Source organism: Dipodomys ordii, unplaced genomic scaffold (assembly GCF_000151885.1).
Source record: "Dipodomys ordii isolate 6190 unplaced genomic scaffold, Dord_2.0 Scaffold382, whole genome shotgun sequence".
NCBI lineage: Eukaryota > Metazoa > Chordata > Mammalia > Rodentia > Heteromyidae > Dipodomys > Dipodomys ordii.
This window is the reverse complement of record NW_012267598.1, coordinates 64,226-84,702: the sequence shown is the minus strand read 5'-3', so window position 1 is coordinate 84,702 and position 20,477 is coordinate 64,226. Positions and strand designations below refer to the sequence as shown.

At 37.6% G+C, this 20,477-nt stretch overlaps 1 pseudogene; it reads left to right on the top strand.

Annotated features, from left to right (window-relative positions):
• The window catches only part of LOC106001730, a 23,345-nt pseudogene extending 14,421 nt beyond the window's left edge, over positions 1 to 8,924 (top strand).
• Positions 8,925 to 20,477: the final 11,553 nt, after the last annotated feature.

Here is a 20,477-nt window from a genome sequence, read left to right as displayed (position 1 = left end):
TGTAGGTTCATTTCTGTGTTTTTAGTTCTATTCCATTGGTCCTGAGGTCTGTTCTTATGCCAATACCAAGCTATTTTGATTACTATGGCTTTATAGTAGAGTTTGAAATTTGGTATTGATATTCCTCCAGCAGTGTTCTTTCTGTTGAGGAGCATTTTTTGCTCCTTAAAATAATAAACAGTCCCAAGCTCTTTTGACTTCATTTATCTGCTGTCCATACATCTGTTTGTAGAGTAAAGGTCCCACCAAACTTGAGGAATAAAGGGTGGAAACAAGGAATGCTTCAGAAGAAAAAAAAACCCTGTCATTATTCCACAGATGGCAGATGGTCTGTTACCACTTCCTTTAGTCCTTGTAGTAAACATACATTTGGAAAAGCTGCTCTAAAGAAAGGTGGACTCAAGGCTAATGGAGACAAGTGTAGGAAATGTGGTCGCAATGCTGCATGAGTGTAGATTACCAGGAGGAATGACCTACATGCAGAGCTCTACATAATAGTGAATGCCACCTGTCCTGTAACTTTACAGATTGCCTCATGCTCCCCTCTGCAGTCTTTACTTGTATAGACTCTTGGTTGGGCCATGGGACTCTCGATAGTGATTAAAGTGAAGTGAACAGAGCTGAAGCTTGAATCTATTTGTCCACTCTGTCTCCATGTGAAAAGGACTGTGCTCCTAGTGGAATATGTGGAACTAACCAGAACCAGTCCAAAGAATAGAGGCATGGGTCTGCTCCATTTGGGGGGCAGCAGATGCAGGCCCATGAGGGTCACCAGTGATCCAGAACAACTGCCTAGCTGAACCTCCACCAAAGTGTCAATACTGGTGATCAACAACTAACATGGATGGTCAACACACTGAATTTTGGAGCAATTTTATTAATGAGAAAAAAAACAAACAAATATTTCCTTACAGGGAACAGAAGGAAGTGATATTTGGAGAGAGGGCAGGAGGAATTAGAAGTTCAAGTATGTGAGGTAGGTTTTACAGAGGCTCCTTCAGATGGGTTTTCCTTGTTACTGTCTAAAAAGAAACAAGAACAACAACAACAAGTTACTCTTGATATTCAGTCATCTCAAATTCAGGCCTCATTTTAAATGCTTATAAAAGAAGCTTCTAAAGGTTTTCTCAGATCAGTGATATAACAAACATGAAAGCAAGAAAGGGCAAAAACAGAATGGTATGTGACATACCAGTCCTCAGGTTCTGTATCTAAGCTCAAATCCATGAGATGAATTACTGGGTGGTAGCTACTATTAGCTGGTTTGGATAAGGAGAGCTAGATTTTTCTGAGAAATTGATGCCATGCTCTTTCTGTTTATAAAATTATTTTGCATGACCATCTTATATAATGCATGCATAAATCCTCACATTCTGACATGATCTCATTTGAATTTTGTGTCTGAAATTACATTGCAGTGTTTTGAAAACAGAGACCTCTTGTCATGGCTGTGGTCTCCTGACAGGGTAATGAACTGTGATTATACTTGACAAGAGCTGGAGATGGAGCCCTGGCCTGTACCATTACTCTCAGGACAGAATCTTCTGCATTAGCCATGGCCTAAAACATCACCCAAGCCTGGGGCAACCTCTCTGCTTGTCATTCCCAAGGGCAGTTCAACTGTTCCTTTAAATTGTTCCTGTTAGCAGGGCACTGGTGGCTCATGACTGCAATCCTAGGAGGCTAAGATCTGAGGATCACAGTTCAAAGCCAGCCCCAGCAGGAATGTCTGTGAGATGCTCATCTCCAGTAAACCACTCCAAAAAACGGAAGTGGTGCTGTGGTTCAAGTGGTAGAGCGCTCACCTTGAGCTGAAGAACTGAGGGACAGCATTCAGGCCCAGAGTTCAAGCCTCATGACTGACAAAAAAAATTAATGCACCGGTTTTGTCAATGACATAAATAAGAAGGTATCGAGGATGTTACAGGAGAGATCGTGAAACACAATGAATGGGCTAGAGGCATAGTGAGTTAATTTGCTTAACTGCCAACTTTTTAATATCCATAATTACTTCTTCCAAATACCATCATTGTTCAGTAACTGAAAATTAGAACTGAATAATGGTTTGACATTATGGTATATATATATGTATATATATATATATACATATATATATGTATATACATATATATATATATTCAAAATTTAAAAAAAAACATTGAATGGAAAGAACTGGTGAAATTCACTCCCACAGTGCACTGTCTTAAACTCAGGCCAGCTTGTGTGTGGAGCTGTGGGGAAGGAAGAGCCCTGAAGAGGTGCTCTCTGTTATGCTGCTTCAATCCCTGCTATTCTGGAATCAAATACAGTGACAACAGGCGTTGTACAATGGGGGAAGAACATACAAAGAAACAAAAAAATCACATAGTACATTATAAGTACATTAAAAAGAAAAACAAGAAAGATAAAATCTCTTGTGTCCCTATCTTGGGGTTCATTTCTCTTAGCATCAGGTTATATGGTGATATGTACATAGCTTTTGACCTCTTCTGCTTGTCCTAGACACATACTAGTTATTGCAGATATGGGAAACCATGGGATCTATGTTTCTTTGAGTCTGGCTTACTTCATGCAATATAAATTTTTCCAAGTTTTCCTATTTCCTAACAAATCGGGTGGTGTCATTCTTTCTGACAGAGGCATAGAATTCATATATATATATATATATATATATATATATATATATATATATATATGAAAATGTGATATATATGTATATGAAAATGTTCTATTCATCTACTGAGGGGCATCAGGGTTGGTTCAATATCTTAACTATGGTAAATAATGCTGCAATAAACGTAGTTGTGCTGGTAGCTTTAGTGTGGTCTTGTTTGTGATCATTTGGGAAAATGCCTAAAAGTGGGATTACTGGGTCATAGGGGAGTTCCATGTAGAGTCTATTGAAGAACCTCCATACTGATTTCCAAAGTGGTTGAGCATGTTTACACTCCCACCAATAATGCAGTAGGGTTCCCCTTTGGCCACATCCCCTACAGCATCTGTTCTTATTAAATTTCTTGATTATACACATTCTAACTGTGGTGAGGTGGCATCTCAAGGTTGCTTTGATTTGTATTTCTTTTATGGCTAGAGAAGTTGAGAATTTCTTCATGTGTCTACTGGCCATTCTTATTTCTTCTTCAGAGAAGTCTCTCTTTAAGTCTGCTATTAATCAGACAGTTGTTTTTTGAGGATTTGTTGTTCAGGAATTTAAATTTCTAAGTTCTAAGTATATTGTAGATATGAGACCCTTTTCTGCTGTATGGCTAGTGAAGATCTTCTCCCAATCCATGGGCTTTCTATTGATGTTGGTAGCTAGGTTCTTTGCCAGGCAGAAGCTCTGCAGTTTCATGCCATCCCATTTGTTTAACCTTTCTTTGGTTTGTTGTGCTTTTGGGTCTTTATTAAGAAAAGTTCAGCTTCTGACATGAAGCTCTAGAGTTTCTCTTATTCCTTCCTGTAATATTTTCACGGTGTCTGCTTTGGCTTCGAAGTCTCTGATTCATTTGGAGATGATTCTGGTGCAAGGTGATATATAGCTTTAGTTTTGATATATAGCTTTAATTTTCTACAGATAATTAACCAATTTTGCCAGCACCATTTAGTGAAGAGGCTGTCTTTCTTCCATTATATGGCTATAGGTGGGTGGGTTCCTTTCTGGGTTTTCAATTCTATTCCATTGGTCCTCAGGTCTGTTCTTGTGCCATTACCAACTGTTTTGATTATTATGGCTTTGTAGTAGAATTTGAAGTTTGGTATTGATATTCCTCCAGCACTGTTCTTTCTGTTAAGGATTGTTTTTGCTATTTGGGGTCTTTCATTGTTCCATATGAATTTTTGGATTGCTTCTTCTCTTTCTTTGAAGAATGAGGTTGGCATATTGATAGATATCACAATGAATCTGTAGATAGCCTTTGGAAGTATTGCCATTTTTATAATGTAAATCCTCCCAATCCAGGAGCATGGCAGGTTTTTCCACTTCCTTAGTTCTGCTTTAATTTCCTTTTTCAAGTTTTTAAACTTTTCATCATAGAGGTCCTCACTTCTTTAGTTAACTCCTAGGTATTTCATTTTTTGTGGGGCTATTACAAAAGGAGTTGCTTTCCTAATTTCTGCCCTGCTCTACTGTTTATTGGCATATAGAAAATCCACTGATTTTTAAAGATTATTTTTGTATCCTCCTACTTTGTCAATATTTCGAATCAGCTAGAGTAACTTGGGAGTGGAGTCCATGGGGTTCTTTAAATATAATATGTCATCTGCCAAGAGGGAGAGTTTTACCTCATCATTCTCTATTTGGATCTCATTTATGTTTGCATCTTGTCTTATTGATGTAGCTAGGCATTCTAATACTAAATTGAAGAGAAGTGGAGAGAGTGGATGGCTTTACCTTTTTGCCATTAAGTATAATTCTGGCTATAAGTTTGTTATGTACAGCCTTTATTATATTGAGGAATGTTCCATGGTTCCTAGTTTGTCCAGAGCTTTTATCACAAAGGGGTTTTGGATCTTGTCAAATGCTTTTTCTGCATTTATTGTGCTAATCATTTGGTTCTTATTGTTGCTCTTGTTGATGACATGACTTATATTAATTGATTTGCATATAGTGAACCAGCATTGCATCCCTGAAATGAATTCTGTTTGATCATGGTGTATGATTTTTTTGATGAGTTGTTGAAGTCCATTGGCCAAAATGTTGTTGAGAAGTTTTGCATTGATGTTCATCCAAGAAATGGGTCTATAGTTCTCTTTCTTTGATGAGTCCCTGATTGGCTTTTGGATGAGGGTTATGATGGCTTCATAGAAGGAGTTTGGTAATGAACTTTCACTTTCAATATCATTGAAGAGTTGGAGGTGTATTGGTGTGAGTTCTGCTTTGAAGGCCTTGTAGAATCCATCCAATTCTAGGCTTTTCATGGGTGGAAGGTCTCTTATTGCTGATTCTATTTCAATGCTGGATATGGGTCTGTTAATTTGGTTTAACTCATCTTGGTTTAGTTTGGGCATGTCAATATTTGATAGAAATTCATCTATTTCTTCCAGAGCCTCTTGTTTATTAGCATAAAGGTTTGAGAAGCATTCCCTTATAATGTTCTGAATCTTGGTTGTTTCTGTGATGATGTTACCATTCTCATCTCTGAGTTTGTTCATATGGGTGTGTTCTCTTTTTTTTCTTATAAGATTTTCCAAGGCTGTGTCAATTTTGTTAATTATTTTGAAGAATCAACTGTTTGTTTTGTTGATTCTTTCTATGGTGTTTTGGAAACTAATTCATTTAATTATGATTCAGTTTTAATTATTTGTTTTTATCTACTGGAATGGGGTTTAGCTTGTTGCTCTTTTTAAAGGAGCTTCTGGTGCCCGTTAAATTGTTGGTTTCAGATCTTTCCAATTTGTTGATGTAGGAACTCAGAGCTTTAAACTTGCTTCAGAGTACTGCCTTTGCTGTGTCCCAGAGGAGCTGGCAATTTGTGTGTTCATTTTTGTCAAGTGTCATGAATATTTCAATTTCCTTTCTAATGTGTTCTATGACAGACTGGTGATTCAACGGTGTGTTGTTCAGCCTCCATGTGTTACAAGATTTCTTTGTTGGCTTTTGCTGTTGAATTCTAATTTTATTCCCTTGTGGTCTGAGAGAATGCAGAGCTTAATTTCAATGTTTCTGAATTTCGACAAGTTTGCTTTGTGACCTAAAATGTGGTCTATTTTGGAAAATGTTCCATGTGCTGCTGAGAAAAACATGTATTCTGCTGCTGCTGCATGAAATATTCGATAGATGTCTATTAAATCTAGTTGATCTATGCAGTTGTTTAGATTTGTGGTTTCTCTGTTGAGTTTTTGCAGAGTTTATCTATCTAGTGGGGACAGTGATGTGTTATAATCTCCAACAATTAATGTCTTGGGATCTATGTGAGATTTGAGGGAAAGTAGTGTTTCTTGGATGAATTTAAGTGCTCTGTTGTTTGATGAGTAGATACTTAGAATTGTAATATCTTCCTGAAGGAGAGATCCCTTAATTAATATGTGGTAACCTTCTTTATCTCTTCTCACTAATTTTAATTTGAAGTCTATTTTATCTGTTTATGGGGGCTGTTTGCTTGGTAGATTTCATTCCAGCCTTTTGCTTTCAGAATATGTTTGTTTTTATGGGCAAGGTATGACTCTTGAAGGCAGCAGATAGAAGGATCTTGCTTTTTAATCCATCTAGACAGTCTATGTTGCTTATTGGAGAGTTAAGTCCATTAATGTTGAGAGGATTGAGAAGTGTTTGGCAGTTCCTGCCATGTGATCCACCTTCTTAGGGGCTGCAACAACTGGGTTCTTCCTATGGTTCTTGGATTCTCAGTTTAGATGCGGTTTCTTTGGCTTTATTGTGGTCTTGTTGGTTTTCTATGTGTGGGACATCTTTAAGTATCTTTTGTAGGGCTGGTTTGGTAAAGACATATTGTTTCAGTTTTTCTTTGCTATTTTTATTTGACCTTCTGTTATGAAGGAGAGTTTAGTTGGGTACAGTATTCTTGGTTGGTAGTTGTTTGTCTTTAGGCAGTGGCATACATCATTCCAGGTCTTCCCACTTTAATTGTCTCTGCTGAGATATCTGAGATGATCCTAATTGGTTTCCCTTTATAGGTGATTGATCTTTACTCCTTCACAGGTTTAAGGATCCTTTCCTTAGTCTGAATTGATCCTGTGTGGATTATAATGTGACAGTGGGATGTCCTGTCCTGGTCTGGTCTATTTGAGTTTCTAAAAGCTTCTTGTATCTGAATAGGCCTATCTTTTTGCATTTTTAGGAAGTTCTCTGCTAGGATCCTGTTAAATGAATTTCCTAGACTATTAACTTCTGTCTCTAGGTGCTCCTCTACACCCATTATCCTTAGATTAGGCCTTCTGATGGTGTCTTCCAAATATTCAATAGATCTATCACACTCATACTGAGTCCTTTGCATGTTTTCAATCTTTTCATTCACCATGTTTTCATTGACCATGGGAACTTTCCTCTGGATTATTCATTAACTGTTCTGTCACCTGATTATCCTGAGTAGAAGCTGAGATACCCAGACTTGTCATTTTTCTTGTGTTTCTCCGGCTTGCTCTACCCATTTGTTATGAAAGTAACACCAATTTTGTGCTAGAACACTATATTAAGGCAAGCATCAACCAGAGTTCTGTAGTTGCACAATCAAAATGGCTGCAGATACAATCTAGTTCAACAGATACAATCTATTCAACATCAAACAACTATGGATTAAAGGGCTAAGAACATCAAAGAGAAATTCAGCAAACCAGAAATTATTAGGGTTAGGGAGAATTGTCAGGAAAAATAGGATTAGAGAGATGTGGAGAGGTAAAAGGAGAGTGAATTTCACCAAGAACTAATCTCATAGAGGGAAATGAATAGGACAGAATGTTGGGAAGGAGATTAAGGGGAAAAAAAAACAAGAAAAATATGAAAAAACAAAAATTTAAATTTAAAAAATGAAACACTTAAAATTATGTAAGTATAAAGAAATTATATTGAGAGAAGAAAAGGATAGGATGAGAGGAGGGGAGAGATAAAAAGGAAAAATGAAAAATATTAAAGAATTTAAGTCTACGAGGTTGTGAATTGAGTAATAAGTTTCTGGATTAAGTATGGTATTTTCACAATAAAAAAAAAAGGAGGGAGAAAAACTGGAAATATGAAACGGGAGTGCAAGTTGAATGAAGAGGTTTTTGTCTGACTATTGACTAGCACTGTGTTTTGATAGTCTCTCCAGAATTTATTAAGTGGCATATATAATAAACTGATGTGCTTATAAAAAAAGTATGTGGGGTAGGGTGAGGCTGCGGGGGGTGGGGGGGAGGCCGGAGATGCAGTGGCTTCCCCAGTGGAAGATGGGTTTGTGAGCCTGGACTCACCCACCTACATCCTGTACAGAGACAGAGCATAATGGGCTGATATAGATCCACTGCCACAGAGTGATGGTCCCAGTCCAGTGGTCCAGATTATCTACAGTGAGAAATTTAGAGATGTTTATGATTATTTCCAGGCTGTTCTGCAGCATGATGAACTAAGTGAATGTGACTTTAAGCTCACCCAGATGCAACAGAGTTAAATGCTGCCAATTATACAGTGTGGCATTTTCAGAGAGTTCTCTTAAAATCACTTCAAAAGGATCTGCATAAGGAAATGAACTACATCACTGAAATAATTGAAGAACAGCCCCCAAACTATCATGTTTGGCACCATAGGCGAGTATTTGTAGAGTGTCTGAAAGAGCTTGAGTTTATTGCTGATATTCTTAATCAGGATGCAAAGAAATAGCATGCCTGGCAGCATCGACAATGGGTCACTCAGGAATTTAGACTTTGGGATAATGAGTTGCACTATGTAGACCAGCTTCTCAAAGAGGATGTAAGAAATAACTCTGTCTGGAACCAAAGATATTTTGTCATTTCTAATACTACTGGCTACAATGATTGTACTGTATTGGAGAGAGAAGTCCAGTATACTCTGGAAATTATCAAACTTGTGCCACATAATGAAAGTGCATGGAACTACTTGAAAGGAATTCTGCAGGATCATGGTCTTTCCAGATACCCTAATCTGTTAAATCAACTCCTTGATTTGCAACCAAGTCACAGCTACACATACCTAGTTGCCTTTCTTTTGGATATCTATGAAGACATGCTAGAAAACCAATGTGACAATAAGGAGGACATTCTTTTTTTTATTTTTTTATTATTTTTTAAATTTATTTATTTATTTTTTATTTGTGAACATACTGAAGGAGGACATTCTTAATAAAGCATTAGAGTTATGTGAAGTTCTAGCTAAAGAAAAGGACACTATAAGAAAGGAATATTGGAGATATATTGGAAGATCTCTTCAAAGTAAACACAGTAAAGAAAGTGACTTACCATCAAATGTACAACAATAACATGACCCTCAATTTGATGGGATGCTTTTATTTATTTAAGGGATTCTACAGCAGGAGTTTAAAACTAGGGTGATCATTCTTTTACCCATGCTGTAAAACATTCATTGCACAGGTATTGCTTTTTAACAAGAACTCAGTGTAATATTCCTTAGGTGCTGCTATTCAGACTAGCTCTAGGAAATTTGATTCATTTAAAGCAAAGTAATTGGAGCAGGAAAGGGGAAGGAAAAGGTCTCATAAGGGAATTAGTACTTTTGTAGTCTTATCAACATTTAATCTGAATGTAGATTAGATAGTACAGAATCAACACTTTCCTAAAAGGTATACAAGTAAAGATTTGTATCAGTGATGGGTACAGGTAAAGTATGTAATGGGTTTGAAGTAACTTAAATCTTGGTTCAGAAAGCAGGGAATATAGAGCTGGTATGCCACACTCTCAGTATCTTGCTATCACTGCAACCAACTAATGCCAAAAGAATGGCTTTATACTAAAATTACAGGTTGAGTCTAAAAAAAAGTATGTACACAATTAGGGATAAGGTCTAATAATCAACCACAAGTATATATTTGGGGATGAACAGTACAGCAATTAAGTCACACAAAAAAGAAAGAGGAAAGAAAAAAAAGAAAAAGGACCAAAAGATCAAAAGAGACTTTTTTTAAAAAGCACACACTCACACATATACTCCTAAAATAAAAATTATGAAAGACAAAAAGAAAAAATAATAGAAAACAATTAAAAAATAAGAATAAATAGGTAGAAGAAAGAGTTCTTTGGTTTTTGGGGGGAGGGAGAGATTTGTATCTGAACTGTGTCTGTAACCAGTCTCTTGGTGGAGTCTCTGGTCTGCTTATGGTGTTTGGTTTTCCTGTGGCTTGATTGGTTTCTTAAGCAGTTTGTTTGAGCAGGCAGGAAGCTCTGCTTTACCCAGGATGTTGTGATCCTCTCCCAGGCTAGTTCAGTGGGAGAGAGATCTGTAAATACCATTTTTAACATGTAGAACTGAGCTCTAAGCACTGTCCCTATTGGAGTGAGTCAGGCAGAGACAAATCTGTTATCTACCCAAGAACCACACAGCCTCCTCCCTCTCCCTCCAGCCATGAATATGGAACTTGAAAGAGATCAATCATTTTCAAGGCATTTACTAGCAGCCACTTAGTAATGTGTCCTTCTGCTTTCCCCTCTCAATACTATTTTGTGTATGTAGATGAATATATGTGTATTTATATAATGAACATTTACCCATGTACAGAAACACACAATAGTGAAATTTAGTAAAGAAGACAGTATAGTTATAAAGAATACCATTATTCTTCAGAAGTATTCATGTATGAATACATGACTGTCTTAGAACAAGTTATAGAGAAAAAATTAAATAAAAAGCAGGTTAAATGTTTCAGAAAATCATGGAAATAGAATCTAATTTTCTGAATAATATTTGGTATCTGTTCCTTTGTTTATGAATTTCACAAAAACAACTGATAAACACTCCAAATATAAATAAAATAATAATATGAAAAGTAGTCTAATTCCAGAAAGAATACTCCCTGTTGGTTGATAAAAATGATTTTCTTTCAAGAATAGTGTGATAATTTGTGCATATTATCAAAATTTCCTTATATATTTATACATGTTAGCTAAAGTAAGTGAATAAAGTTTCATATAGACTGGTACACATATATTTTACATATGAAAGATATACATGGAGAAGTGATAATGCATTCTTTTAAATGGTATTCCTTTGTCTTTGTTGTTGTTGTGGTGGTGGTTTATAGGGCTTCAATTCATGTCCTACACCCTTCCCTGAGATCTTTCGTTCATGGCTAGTGCTCTAGCACTTTGAGCCCACAGCTCTACTTCTAGGTTTTGAGTAGTTAGTTGGAGATAAAGAGTCTTATGGGAACTCTTCTGGCAGTGCTGGCTTCAAACTGCAATCTTCAGATCTCAGCCTCCTGAGTAGCTAGGATGACAGGTGGCACTGGTGAGCCACCAGTGTCAGCTGGTTTTGATTTCTGAGGCTAAATCATAAGTAAATAAAATGGACTTAGGTTTTGTACCTCATGGGGCTGGAACCCAAGGTCAGGGCTCTGTACCTGAGCATTGTCATTCAAGTCTAGCATCTACCACTTGAGCCACAGCTCCACTTCCAGGTTTTTTGCTAGTCATTTGGAGGTAAGTGTTTCCAGGTCTTTCCTTCCCAGGCTGGCTGTGAACCACAATCCTCAGACCTCAATCTCTTGAGTAGCCATGATTACAGGCATGAGCCCATTGCAGGCAACAGATAAATTATTTTCATGATAGTTTTTTTTTTTTTTTAGGGTCCGGTTGTGGGCCTGAACTCTGGGCCTGGGCGCTGTCCCTCAGCTGAGATGTACAAGATATTATGTTGAAAATGAACTTTACAACTTCTGGGGGGTGGGAGGGAGGAGTTGGAGAGGTGGGGAGGGAAGGGATAGAAGGGCAAGAACAAAGGAGGAGGTAACCATGCTTCATAGGAATGTACTCATTACGTTAATCATGTAACTGTTACCCCTCTCTACCACTATTTTTGCAATGAAAAGCGTAATTTTAAAAATGACCTTCTTTACAATAAAACTGTGATAATTGGTGTGTATTAAATATGATTTTTTTCTTCTAAAGTTATACATGTTAACTAAAGTAAGTGAATAAAGTTTCATGCTATAAGGTAAACATGTATTTTATAAATGAAAGTCAGACATGTTGAAATGAGAATACAACCTTTTAAATGAGCTTTCTTTTGTGTTTTTTCTTTTGCTTTTGTTAATGTTGGATATGGGGCCTGAATTCATGTCCTGGACTCTGTCTCTGAGATCTTTCTGCTCATGGCTAATGCTCTAGCACTTTAAGCCTACAGCTATGCTTCTGAATTTGAGTGGTTAGCTGGAGATAAACAATCTCATGAGGATTTTTCTGCCAGGGCTGGCTTCCAACTGCAATCTCAGATGTCAGCCTCCTGAGTACCTAGGATGACAGGAGGTGTGAGCCACCAGTGCTGGCTGGTCGTGCTTTCTTAGGATAAAATCATAAGTAAGTAAAATGGACTTCGTTTTTGTACCTCATGGGGCTGAAACCCAGGATCAGGGCTCTGTACCTGAGCATTGTCATTCAAGTCTAACATCTGCCACTTGAGCCACAGCTCCACTTCCAGCTTTTTTTTGCTAGTCATTTGGAGGTAAGAGTTTTAAGGTCTTTCCTTCCCAGGCTACAATCCTCAGATTTTAAGCTTTTGAGTGGCCATGATAACAGGCATGAGCCACTTGCAGGCAACAGGTATTGTATTTTACAGAAAGTTTTAGGTCAATTTTGAGTACAGTGATTAAAAAATCTAATATCCCTAATATAGTTTCAGACATGAATGTTAGAAATGGATTTTTAAATACAGGAAGCTATGAAATAATGAGCAGAAAATTAAATTGTTCCAAATGGAAGATAATTGTTAAGAATATATAGTACTGACACTAAGACTCATTGCTATCATGTTTATATTTTTAAATATGTCATAAGTGAATCAAGCTCATCTCTCAATTTCTTCTTTTCCTATTTTCCTCCCATTGTTCCTAAAAGTTCTCTTACCATTGATAAATTATAAAATCTCCCACCTTTCCCACCTGAGCAAGTAATTACAAATTCCTCTTTATTCTACACAACACTTACAAAGTGATTGTTCTTGACCTCATTGGTGAAGATCTGCAGAGGAATGCTGTTCTCATCTTCGTTCTCTTTTTCAAGGTTGATATACCTGACTCATTCATCCCAAAGTAGCACAATTATTAGCTGGTAATGTATTTTTTAAATCAGTCTTGTTAATATTTTTCCAATCTGTATTTTGTAGTTCCTAAACACTTATGGAGCAATTATATGTTTGCATCAATGTAATAACATTGTTGGAAAATAGGATTTCAAAGAGAACAGTGTCCAGGAATGTGACATTTGGGAAGGCTTCAGACTAAGTGTTTCAAACTTCACCATCTAGATGGGAGAGCTGATGCCTGCTTAGGAAACTGAAATGAACAGTGGCTTTGAGCTAGCTCAATGGAGCATGGAATATAGATGGCACCAAACCTGGGACTTCCTCCCAGAGTCTGTGTACTGTTGCTGTGCTCTAGTCTCTGACTCTCACACTGGAGCCACAGCTGCACTTCTGGCTTTTTTTGAAGTTAAGTGGAAATAAGAGGCTTTCAACTATCCTACACAGACTGGCTTCAGTCCTCATATCTCAGCCTCCTGAGTAGGATGGGATTACAGGATTAAGCCACTCATGCCAGATGACCTGTATATACTTTCAGAAAATGTTAGCTGAAGTTCATCATTGAAGTGAAGGGAAATTTAGGGTGGATAATCCAAATGTCTTTAAAAATAAAGACTGTGTGATTTAGAATTGCACCCAGGGTAAATAACTTCCATGGAAAATGGGGAAGAAAGAATTAAATACCATGATTTTCCTGTATTCATTCACTAATGAACTAAAAATTAAATATAAATACTTTCTTAATACCTTTGCAGGAAACAGATCCATTTTTCCTTTTGTTCACAAGAACTGCAAATTAAAATAATAGCCAGTATTTAACTACATCTCATATACAAGATCTTTAAAAGTCATTAAAGGTAAAAGCACTATCAATTCATTGGTCTCCAAGCAAACACAGAATTGACCATGCTCCTAATTGGGGTTTGATGGACTTGGTTTTGTAAAGGTGATGTTACTGTGATGTGAGGCAAACTGCTGTAGAAGAGAAATGGATTTCAATGGAATCACTGCCACCAAGTAATGCAGGCAACCTGACAATATAGGCCAGTTTCAACTTAGTCTACTTTCTATTTCCCCTTTGATAACACTGACAGAGCTGGATGTGATCTTACAATACTTTAAAGAATAGTCTTTCAGATCAAGGCCTCCAGAAGAATCATGGCATTTAGATGGAATTCTCTTGATCCAGAAATGAAGAGTATGCATTTGCAAGGAAAAAACAGGGAAAACGAAAATGATTGGAGTGTTTTACTTCCTAAGAGAATTTCCTGAACTCTATTGTTACATTTGAAATTAGAACACTTACTTTACAGTAGTAGGAACAATGTTTCAAGGTTACTGAAAGTAATTAGCAGTGATAGTTGACATAGCTAAGTGATTAATGAAGGATAACTCCTTTGCTATTTCCCTGCAGCTTTCAGGGTGCAGTGGTCAGTCTTACCTGTAGGTGGCCTTGAAGTTTTCCAGGGGCCAGCCCAAAAGAAGGGACTTTCTGGAATGATGACCACCCTTGTCCATGTTGTCCCCACAGTCAGCCATCCACAGGGCACGCAGTGGGACCACAGTTTTAATCTTAAAGCCTTTATTATACCTAAAAATGGCAACAAACACTATCGCTCTTAGTTCACTTCTTAAGTGTGGCATGTTAAGATCTACCCTTCCAAACTCTTCTCTTCTGTTTTATAATTAGAATTCCTGATACAAGATTATCTGTCTATCACATTCTCAATCATATTGTTTTATTTGGGTTTGTGTCATGGCCTTTATATGTAGTGTAGCCTGGACTATCTCTGGTTTCCCCATCAAAGTCTATGTGCTGGAACTACAGGATGGAGAGCATGCCTGGTGGTATCTTCATTCTAACATTTACACAACATAGGACCTTCATGAACACGGGAGAAATAAACAAGGAATCTGATCCTTTGAATGCACAATTGACAAAGCCCCGGTGGTCTAAATGCTAAGAATATCTAAATGCCATTTGCTAGTGTGAAGCATTTGTGCTGAGCAGGACAGTGAGCAGTCCATACGTACTTGGCATTAGACACAAGTAATAAGTCAGTGAAGAGGAAGAGGTGCTGCTTCTTCCTCTTGCATCCTTTTTGCATCTGCACCAGGCTGTGGATGAGCAGGGCTCTGCCGGGGTCGCCTGGGGACACAGGTCTGTCCTCCTGAGTTTTCTTCTCAGGATGATGGCTCTCCTGCTGCACAGCAACACCACAGCACAGTCAGTGTTCAAGCATGGTATAGAGCTCTTTGCCCAACTTTAATGGTGCACAATGCAACATTTCCTCACCTGACACTTGGTAACTAACATGCAAGGCACTTTGTGGTTCAAAAGCAAGCAGAAAAGTAGGTCATTCTGAAAATGGTTGCAGGCAGATATAGAAACAGAGCCCTGGACCTTTGCCACGTTAAGGGATGGGCAAAGGAATAGGCCAGAAGCTCAGTCTACTGTTAGAGGAGAGGAAGAGAGGGCCTAGTAAGGGAGCAGTGAGCTGGGTGAAATGAAAGAGCAAAGGAGACCTACCAAATCCTTTTTTCTTTTTCATTCTTTGATAACACTAGGCCTGGAACACTGGGTCTAGGCTCTTTCTAGAATTTATTGGCCCAAGGCTATGACTCTCCACTTACGCCACAGAACCACTTCTGCCTTTCTGTGGGTAGATTATTGGAGCTTTGAAATTTGTAGACTTTCTATCCTGGGCTGGCTTTGAACCACAGTCTTCAGATCTAGCATCCTGAGTAGCTAGAATTACAGGGGTGAGTCACTAGTGCCAAGGTGACCTAGCAAATTCTATATCTAAACACACTCAGCATTGAAATGAATCAGGCAGAGGCAAGTCTGTACTTTCCTACAAGGACTATCTAGACTCCATCCTGCCTAAGAGATCAGCAGGAAATTCCCTGTTTATTTGTAAAAACATAGAGTTAGCCTTCTGGAATCGTTGGCAAAGGTCTGCAATGGAATATACTTCTGAAGTTCCTTCTGTTTTTGAATGTTTCTATATCTGACAAATTAGATAATAATGCAAAAAACACAAGGAATCAGTTAGTAGTACGAATTATAGGATATTATTTGACTGAAAAAAAGCATGAGATCCAGAGTGTAAGCGATATTCCAAGAAAATGACATCTGGGAAGGAGGTCCATTATGTTTAAAAATTACTTTGGGAAGGGGAGGATCGATATCTTTCTGTGTAGCCCTAGAAAAACAATTGTTTATAGAGTAATATGTATGTATATGTAAGTGTGTAGATATATGCGTATGTACATATATGTGTGTGTGTATATATGTATATGTGTATATATGTTTGTATATATATATACATATATATATATTTATATTTATACACACACACACTCATACACATATTGCCAGTTGTGGAACTTGAAACTTGGGCCTGAACTTTTTAGCTCAAGGCCATCACACTATTACTTGATCCACATTCCCACTTTCAATTTATTGGGAATTTCTTGAAGATTAGAGTCTTTACAGCCTTTTAAGCCTGGGCTGGTTTGGAACCGCAATCTTCAGGTCTCAGTCTCCTTAGTAGCCACGGTGACAGTGCCCGGTAACCTACATATATTGCAGAAAATATTCACTCATGTCAATCAGCTACGGCCCAGGAAAACTTTGGTCTTAAAACTAAATTTTGTTATGTGTAAAGAGATAATTCTATTTATAAGTGTAGCCAGGCCACATAATTTCTCTTAATATGGGAGAATCAATTGGGAACATTGTTTGCAGACTTATATTCATTCACTAAAAATAAAAAAATAAGTATGAACATTGGAAAATACCTTTGAAGTAGAGAGCAACATTTTTATTTTAGCTCTGAAGAATTGTGATTTAAAAAGTGAGAAAATATTATACTACACTTCACATTCATGCTATGATTCTATCCTTAAAGTGACTGGCAGCCCAGGAGTATCTATGTGAATGTGAATAGAATAAGAACCTACTCATAACTGGGGTTTGATGGACTCTGTCTTTTCCTGGTGATCTGACTGTGATGTGAATTAGACTTTAGGGAGGAAAAGAACTTGGATTGACATGAGAAACTCATTTTCTAATGTGTGCTGCAAGCCACCTGACCATAGGTGAGTCTCAGATTAGCAATGCCTTCAGTCCACAGTGATAAATCCAGACAGAGCTGATATGCTATTCAACTATGAAAATGTGGTGCAAATTAAACCCTATGGAAGAAATTGGTCATTGTTACAGAATATTTTTAATCCAGCTAGACAAGATAGAAATTTGGAAGAAAAATGTTAAATATTGCAAATTAGCAGGCTTTCATTTCCTCATAGAAATTTCACGACTGTAATGTGCTGTGTTATTACTTAGGAAGCTTACTCTTTATTACCCATCACACTAAGTCTTTAATGATGAATGCTAAGTTTGCTACTTACTGTGCTCTGTACAATCAGCTTCTACTGTTATATTTCTCTCCTCTGAAGGGATTGAAAGCAAGTATTGGACTTCTTACTCACCCCTTATAACTTTTCATAACCTGGCACACATTGGCTTTAGAAACACACTAAATTTTTACTTTCCAAGTATTTTCTAGGTGTTACAAACCATATCACTATAAATTATATTGTTTTCATTTTAGGGTGAAATTATACTGTGTATGTGTGTATGTATTTACAGTTTTGAACATCAGGAATAGAGTTATTGGGCATGTATCAATCCAGTATTTTTTCCTTATGGACCATCAGATTTTTGCCATGTCTGCATATTTTTTAATTCCTGCATTAATAGCTCCTCTACTGAACAATTCTATGCTGTCCTGTAACATGCTTCATGAGAAAAGAGGCGCCCATCTTCGATGGCCCCTAACCTGCCTACATATATACACATAATGTCTATTTCCTGAAGCCATGTTGAAGAATGCTCATAATAGTCATCTGCCAAAGACCAAGGAGGCTGGACAGTGCAACAGCTTTAGAACTCATACAATTTGTGATGACCTAATTTGAATTGTTACTTAAAGATTAGTTTCTAGGAACCCCTCTTCTATTTTCTAATTTTACCAGCTTCTGTATCCTTGAGTTGCACTAAGCAATAAGAACTGAGAGCCTTCAGAGAAATATGCCTTGGAGAAGACCCGCAGAAGCCAACATACACAATTCCAGCTTCCCAATCATTTTCAATCGTTTTTCAAGACAAATTCATCAGAGAATTAATAAGTGGACAATTTTGGAACTATTTTCCTTCTGTATCTCAAACTTCTGAGGATGTGTGAGGTCTTGGCCATGAGGAAAGTTGAATAGCATGCATCCAGTGCAAACTGATGTATAAAACAGCTGGAAATGAGGGGTGCAGTTTGAGACCATGGATGAAAGAATTTACATCTTCCTGGTGAATACACAGCTTTAAACCTATCTACATTCTCTGTCTTCATGCAGGCCTAGGCATGTGTGCTAGAAAAACTAACCTGCAGTTTAACAGTAAACCTTGTTTCAGATTATCCACACACCAAATATGATACAGTCTACTTACAAGAAGCAATATGCCAGTATGCTACAGAACAATTCAAGTGCTTTTCTATTGATGACATATATATATATATATATATATATATATATATATATATATATAATACCTATATATATGGAATTAAAATCTTTCTCTTTAAGGAATTATTAAGAGTGCAAAATTAATGTTTGAAATATACTTTCAGGATTCCCTAACACTTGCTGAATAAATTCTATTACTGTGATGAAATATATAGGTAACACCTGGTCTTCCTCAGTCAACGTCTACTCTGCCCCAAGAAGATTCTGTAAACCCATTGAAAATCACTGGTCACAACCACTTCAATACTGATCCACTTGAATATATTGGAATCTAAAGTGTCTGTAGGTGTGTGTATAAAAGGTCATTATGAAGACCAAGTTACAGATCCGCCTAGAAAACAAATTGTAACATTGTTTCTTGTAATAAATTCTAGAGTAAAATAAGTGATATTTTCCATCATTTCTGGAAACTATGTGCGTGGCTTTCTCATAGCATAACTAAAAATATGCACAGCGCATAGCTCTCAGTCTTACCAGAAAGTGACCTTGTATTTTTCTTTGGGCCAACGCAAGACAAAGGACTTCCTGGAATGCCCATCTCCATTTGCTGCTGTGTCCCCACATTCAGCCATAGACAGGATATGCAGTGGAATTGTATCTTTTATCTTAAAGTATTTCTTATATCTGCAAAGAGAATTACACACCATCACTCTTATTTTATTACTTCTTTTTTGGAGTGACTGGGTTTGAACTCAGGGCCTCGTTACTAAATCTGACATTTGTTTATGAAGGCTAGCCCTCTATCTCTGGGGTCCTATCCCTGCTTCTGCACTTTTGGAGGGTAAATGTATGTACATCCATGCCATACTGGAATTGACTCACATTCCTCAAGTTTCTGCCTCCTGAGTAGCTTGGATTACAGTTCTGCGCATGGTGCCCTGGGGTTCTTTGGTAGATACTAACATGTTGGGAAGTGTCAAACAGATCAATTGAAGTAATCACTGTCCCAATATCTACTTTTGTCATATTTAAGTCAAATAAAGACTGTCACCTCATTATTGCTTTGGTTTTTAAATTTGTTCTTTTTTAGATGTGGTCTTTGTTTGTTGTCTAGCCTAGACTCTACCTCTGCATCCTCCAGTGTCAAACTCTTTGAGCTGGGACAGGCAGTTGATGGACCACAAAGCCATGTTGTTTTCTTCAGTCTTGACTATGTTCTCTACAGGAACACAGCATGAGACCTGCATGATTTCTTGGGAAATAAACAAGGGATCTAAAGTTCTGCAAAACCAAATGAATACAAATTCTAAGTTGTTTCAAATGTCATTTGTGAGTGAAAAGCATTGCGTGCTTTGCAGGAGAGCATACAGTCCATATGTACTTGGTATTAGACACCAGCAACACGTCACTGAAGAGGAAGAGGTGCCGCTTCTTCCTCCTCCAGCTTCTTCTCATTTGCACTGGGCTGTGGATGAGCAGGGCTCTGTCATTGTCCTCCAGGCACACAGGTCTGTCCTGCTGAGCATCCTCCTCAGAAAGATGGCTTTCCTGATGCACACCAACACCACACACAGTCAGTGTAAACATATGTCCCAGAGTTTTGTGCCAAATGGATGGGGACACACAGTGCCGCAGGTGGTCTTCTCAATTCCAACCTGACTAGGTCACTGATACCCAAGGGACTTTGTGCTTTGGATTTTGAAATAAAAAGAGAAGCTTTAAAACTTTTTAAGATATAAGGAGGATAGATATAGAAACAGTTCTTGGACCTTTTCTTCTCTAAACATGGGGAAAAGAACAAGGCAAGGAACTAATGCAACTCCCAGGAAAGAGAAGAATCTGGCAAGGGAGCAGTGAGCCAGGGGAAATGTTAGGGCAAGGCTAAGCAGATAACCACAGCAAACTGACCAAACATCACTGCAAACATGAGAAGAAATATTTTATAGCATAATATGAATATCCGGAAAGAAATAATTCCAGATTGCTATCTACCAGAAGTACTGGCCTAACTATACCTGCTTGCATGGTTATTCCCATCTTATTTATATCAATATTCACTATTGGAGGAAGAGAAAATTGAGAACGAACCTCATGAGATACATGAATCGTTAGAATTCCTAAATGTGAGGAAGTACTTAGGTTTGTTGGCTGCACTCAGTCTCTTGTCAGTAGAGCTGTGGCTCTGTAGTAATGGCCACTACATCAACAAGTGGAAACCTCTGCTCACTGGCTGAGGTGTGGGCAGAGTTTCCTCCAT